The sequence below is a fragment of the Papio anubis genome, chromosome 4 (genome assembly GCF_008728515.1).
Source record: "Papio anubis isolate 15944 chromosome 4, Panubis1.0, whole genome shotgun sequence".
NCBI classification, from domain to species: Eukaryota; Metazoa; Chordata; class Mammalia; order Primates; family Cercopithecidae; genus Papio; species Papio anubis.
This window is the reverse complement of record NC_044979.1, coordinates 3186280-3192427: the sequence shown is the minus strand read 5'-3', so window position 1 is coordinate 3192427 and position 6148 is coordinate 3186280. Positions and strand designations below refer to the sequence as shown.

Here is a 6148-nt window from a genome sequence, read left to right as displayed (position 1 = left end):
TTTATTTTTCATTTCTTTCTGGTTTACCTTTTCTTTGTTCATTTTCTAATACGATGTTGTATATTACTTATTGATGTAAATGTGAACCATGTATCTTCATCTATATCGTTTTCTCAGTGTGTCACGTAGTTTGAATTTTGTGTTTCCTATTTTATGTCCATGCATTGTTAATTCCCAGGTGTGAGAAATCAGTGGATCCTGCACTCCGAGTGCCCTTCCATTGCTTTCACATAGAGCTTGGTTAAATACCTATTTATGTCTTTCCAGCTCATTAAAGTTCTTACTGTTGACACTTAAATTTCACTTAGTCTGAAATTAAGTTTGTGTATATCAGCCAGTAGTGTGATGGCAATTGTTAACAACTGTCTCTAGGGGGGAAACCCCACACAACCTTGATGTGTAACATTTGCTGCTTTCTGTGGTGTAAATACTCCCAGATGGCCAATTCCCAAGCTTTGGCTGATGGTGGAGCAGGGAGGGGAGGTGCACTGTTGGCTCTGGTTCCACCACACCGGTGGATTTGTGAGACATTCCCTTGGTGAATTTTCCCAACAACTTATTGCATATGCATTTCTTTCATTTGTACTATAGAATCCATTTGTATATATCCCGTGATGTGATTGAGTTCTGTTAATTCTGTCCCTTGAATATATTTTTAGCTCAGTTAATAGTTATTGAGTGCAGGACCAGTCTTTGATTTGTCTTTGTTTTTTACGAGAGATTTTGGTGGCATTAGTATCCCAACTATTTCACCCACCATCTCCACTTTTTGAATTTTCTTTTTTGGTTATTGTCACTTATTTGTCATTAAAGCGTATGTTGGATTCATTTTTTAAAGTTTCCAAATAGAAATCTTACCGAAATTCTGTTAAACCTGAATTGACGTGTGTGCAAAATCCAGCTGCGGAAGCACTGCCACTCTATGCTTCTCCTGGTGCAGTTTTGTGGGTCCTCTGCCCTTCTCAGACACCTCATGGCACGTTCTTCTCAGTGGGAAAATGAAGAGACGGAGGAGGGAAATGACAGAGAAAGCACAGGAGGGGTATGTGGTGGGCAGCGGGAGGTGGACACTCGGCATCAGGTGGCCTTTACCCACAGTGGGAGTGGCAGCAAAACCGGGGAAGGAGCCCTCGTAATGTTTTGACACAGTTATATTTTTATAAGATTTGCAAAAGAAAGATGCATTAATCACAATGCATTTGAGTTGCCGTCTTTCTCTATCACATTTGCCTTCATGTTCTGTGGTGCTGGATTCACCACAATACCCTGGGTCCAGCTGAGGCAAAGTTGAGCTGGAAATGCGGTAATTTGGGTTAATGGGATAGGTATTGTGATTCACAGCCAGCTGAGTGTGGGGCTGGGTACTGCTACCCATCCAGGTATAGAAATGGCTTCCAGAAATACCTCTCAGGGCCGGAGGTTCCGCAGCTGTGTGAACGAGCCTCTGGAATCTGAGACATTCCCTTGGTGAATGTTCCCAACATACGCAGCAGCGGAGGAGAAACAGGGTTTCGAGTGTCAGGGGCAGGAGCTAGTCTATGGGAAGTTCTTCCAGTCATAAGCCACGTGAAGAGCACGTGGTTGCTCTAAACGCCCAGTGAACATGCCTGTGTCCTCCTGGTGGAACACACTTTCCCAGGCAGTGTGTGAACACTGAAATGCAGCCCACACTCTTCTCACGATGTCATAAATTGTGAGAACGAGAACGCATCAGAATCCCTGCCACTGTGGCCTGCCTCCGGACCGTGTGGGCCCGTGGGGAGCCGCCCTCTCAGCCGTTCTGACGCCTCTTGTGACGTCATAGCACACTGGGTGCTTCTGGTCTTGACTCATTCTGCCCATTCCCAACAAAATGGCAGGAAAAATGGCCACCAACGCAGTGACACAGCTTGAAGACGCAAGTGCTCCAGTGACAAAAATTATAAACGCACTCACGAAGAAGTCAGTAAGACGTTTGATACTCAGTTAAGTTGCTCAGGGAAGCAGAGTGGCAACTTTAATGTTCTCTCAACCTACTCTTACCTGTGCCTCTGTTTCCTGTAAATTTCATGTTGACCGTCGTACAATTAGAATACAGTGGGAAGCAATGATCCCGCTGGAATACAGAAACATAATGAAAAATGGGAGGTTGGAGTTTCAAAATGCATTTTGAAAGCATTGCCCTTCTACACCACAGCAAATAAAAACTCTGAGCGTCTCAATAATGCAGAATCACAGCACCCAAAACGAAAGACAATTAAAATAACAACGGAAGAGAAAAAGAAAATTGTAAGGATCTTCTTAAACGAGAAACAAAGGCAGCAGATCGGAGGGATATAAAGAAAACCAATCTGTATAATCCATAGACACCAGATGTGAAGAACCGATTTTACAAAACTGTCATACGAAGAGGGCGGGAAGTGCAGGAAGAAGTATCAGGAAGGTGTGCTGCCGAGTAGGAAGTCTCAGTTTGTAAAATGCTGCAGTGTCTGCTGCATTTGTCAACTTTTAAGAACTTGTATTTTGTTGTATTCTCTTCTTGTTCTAAGTGAAGATTCACTCCATATGTGATTTTGCAATTAGGGTTTGTATTATTTTTCTTAAACGGGTGCCCCAAACTCTAACACCTTGGGCCGAGAGAGCTCAGACCTGCCCTTTTGTTAGGTGTGGCTTTGCTGCTGACGACCCCTCTCGCATTTATTTCATTTGTTGACAGTGATCTTTGCCTGGTCCACGGGCTCCTCAGAGGCCGGTCCTGGTAAGGCATTTTGCTTCCTCGCCCCACCATCTCTCTCCCCATGTGTGATGTTTCCTCTCTGCACCCAAGGTTCCTGGCCTTCCTGGTTCACTGGGACTGGTCACTCAGTGCTACCTGAGAGGCTGGAGAAGGGGGTGGCAAGTGGATCCATGGCTGCAGGACTGCTGTGTCATGCCCCTTGTGCCTTAACGTTACTTTTCATGCATCCTTTGTTACTTCCTTTCTTCTAGTCCCGCACCTCCCGTTGCCTTCCAAAGTGCTTAATGTCCATCACACAGTTCAAGACTTAACCAGTGGAAGGGTACTAAGTTGTTTCAGGCTCAGGAGAATGGAGAATTCTTCAAGATTGGAGCGGGAGCGGAGGGAGCAGGTTCCGGGCCTCGAAAAGATGCTGCATCCTGCCTTGTTGGCTCCACTAGGCAAACAGCACGCAGCTGGGAAAGGGAGTCGATTCTTTTATGCATTTATTTATTTTTGAGCATCTGAGTCCTGCCTTTCATCTGCACATCTATATCTGACTGGCTCACAACCTGGCCTCTCCTCCCTCCTGTCCACACTCTCCCAGTCTTGTCACTTTTATCCCTCCCGAGGCTCCAAATCAGGTAAATGCTATCGGTGTTAGCATATTGGGGGGGATGACACCACATGTCTTGGGCCACGCACCTGGGGCCATAGGCCTAACCCACCCCAAGACGCCAGGGAGCACTCCACACTGTGATCTCACTAGGCCCGGCCCCTCCTCCAGGGGCCCCTTCAGAGAATCTCCAGGGCCTTGAACCACCATCAAAGCTGTATTCCCGAAAGCAGTTGTGCAGGAAGCTCTAGCACAGCCTCCAGTGCTGGGGAGCGCTGAAAACTTGATGCACAGTGATGGAACCAGACACAGAAAGTCACTCAGCGCGTGGTTCCCTTCCCTGCAATGCCCAGAACGGGCAGATCCACAGAGACAGGAGGTGGATGAGTGGGCCACCACACAGCACATGGTTCCCTTCCATGCAATGCCCAGAACGGGCAGATCCAGAGAGACAGGTGGATGACTGGGCCACGGGCTGGAGTGGAGCAGCAGGAAGGTTGCAGAGATTGGGAGGAACTGTGAATGGGCTCAGGGTTTCTATAGGGGGTGTGAAAGTGCTCAAAAGGTGATTGCGGTGAAGGCTGCATAACTCTGTGAATGTTCTAGAAACCACTGAATTGTACACCTGAAACTGCTAAGTTGTGCACTGTGTGAATTGTATCTCAAGAAAGCTGGCGAGGACGGGGTAGACTGCTCCCTAACCTCAAAAGCAGCCACATCGGAGCAAATGAGGCTGCCTCTGAGTGGAGCGAGACCTCAGCCAGGGGAAGACGGGCCCCAGCACCTGCCCAAGCATCGGCCGCCAGGGAGGCTGATCCTAAGGGAGGCAACTGCTCATCTGTCCTCACAAGCAAGATGCGCTCCCTGCAGGCTGCCCAGGGGTGTCAGGAAGAGCGTTCGGCCCGAGGAAAGACCTCCGGGTCCTCGCCCACCCTGTCCTCTTCTTCTTCCCATTGCATTCCCTGCACATGTTGAGGAAATCTCTGCCGACATAAACTCAGTTTCTGAAGAGGGAGCCCAGATTTGCAGGCACGGCTGCCCCAGCACAGGGAATAGAGGCCTCTGGTCTGGGGTTTTCTAAAGGCAGTGGATGCAGCCTGGGGGGCTGAAGGAGAAGATGAAATGACCCTAAGACCCTTTCCAGGCTGCTCTGAACCCTCACATTCCTCCCTCCTGGTGTTGGGGGCAGGGCAGGTGCCCCCCAAAATGGAATACAGTCCTACATTACTTAACGATGGAGATACGTTCTGAGAAAGGCATCATTAGGTGATTTCGTTGTCATGCAAACTTCCTAAAGTGCTCTTACACATGCACCTGGACACCTGGATGAGACGGTCTCTGCACACCTGGGCCGGATGCTGTAGTCCTTGGCTCCCAGACCACAAACCTGGACAGCATGGTACCACACCGAACACTGTAGGCACCGTCACACAGCGGTGAGTATTTGTGCGTCTAAATACATCTACACAGAAAAGGTACAGTAAAAACACGTATGAAAGATAAACAGCGGGATGCCTGTGTGGGGCTGTTACCATGAGTGGAGCTCGCAGGGCTGGAAGTTGCTCTGGGTGGGTCAGCGAGTGAGTGGTGGGCGGATGTGAAGGCCTGGGGACATGGCTGCACACACAGTGACTTTACAACACTCTACACTTAGGCTGCACCCCAGTGATTAAAACATTCTCTTTTTTTCTTTTTTCTTTTTTTTTTTTTTTTGAGATGAAGTGTTGCTCTATCATCCAGGTTGGAGTACAGTGTTGCGATCTCAGCCCACTGCAGGCTCTGCCTCCCAGGTTCAAGCGATTCTCCTGCCTCAGCCTCCCGAGTAGCTGGGACTACAGGTGCCCACCACCACACCCAGCTAATTTTTTTATATTTTTAGTAGAGATGGGGTTTCTCCTTGTTAGCCAGGATGGTCTCAATCTCCTGACCTCATGATCCACCCGCCTCAGCCTCCCAAAGTGCTGGGATTACGGTTGTGAACCACTGCACCTGGCCAATATATTCTTTATTTAGTAGCAAATTAACCTTAGCTTGCTGCACCTTTTTTACTTTATACACTTTTTAACTTTTTCAAACTTTTCAACTGTTTTATCATAACACTTAGCTGAAAACACACATTGTATTGCCGTACAAAAATATTTTCTTTCTTTATATTCTTATTCTGTAGCCCTTTTCCCTTATTAGAAATTATTTATTTATTTATTTGTTTTACTTTTTAAATGTTTTTGTTTCAAACGAAGACACAAACACTCACATTAGCCTAGGCCTATACAGGGTCAGGATTCTTAGTGTCTTCCACCTCCACGTCCTGTCCCACTGGAAGTTCTTCAGGGGTTGAATGTGGAACTGTCATCTTCCATGATAACAATGCCTTCTTCTCAACACCTCCTGAAGGGACCTGCTGGGGCTGCTTTACAGTTGACCTAGAAGGAACGCTTTCTACAATAACGGTAAAACGTCCGTGCAGGAGGTTTATTTACACCAGCATCACTGCAGACACATGAGTAATGTGTGGCACTGTGACGCTGTGATGGGTGATAGGAGCTTTTCACCCTGTTGAAATCTCATGGGGCCACCATGGCATAGGTGGCTCACTGCAGAGGGAAATGTCATTAGCAGCACATGGCTGTGCGGTGGTTGTTTTGTTGGTCACATGGTGGGACGTAGGGCCCAGAGGAAGGAAGGGGTGGGTGTCTGCAGCCTGGAGCGCCCAGGACCCTATGGAGAGGCAGGCTAAGAGGGAGCCCCAGGTCCCTGAAAAGTTAGGGGGCGATATGGTTTTTGTGGTGTCCCCACACAAATCTTACCTTGAATTGTAAGAATCCCCACATGTCGAG

The 6148-nt window shown here is 47.8% G+C and overlaps 1 long non-coding RNA gene across 1 annotated transcript; it reads right to left on the bottom strand.

The window, feature by feature from the left end:
- Positions 1-1138: 1138 nt before the first annotated feature.
- LOC108584314 lies at positions 1139-2198 on the bottom strand. The gene is made up of 2 exons (XR_001899315.3): positions 1405-2198; positions 1139-1292 (listed from the first exon to the last, which is right to left on the bottom strand). It is a non-coding gene; the product is annotated as an uncharacterized LOC108584314 (long non-coding RNA).
- Positions 2199-6148: the final 3950 nt, after the last annotated feature.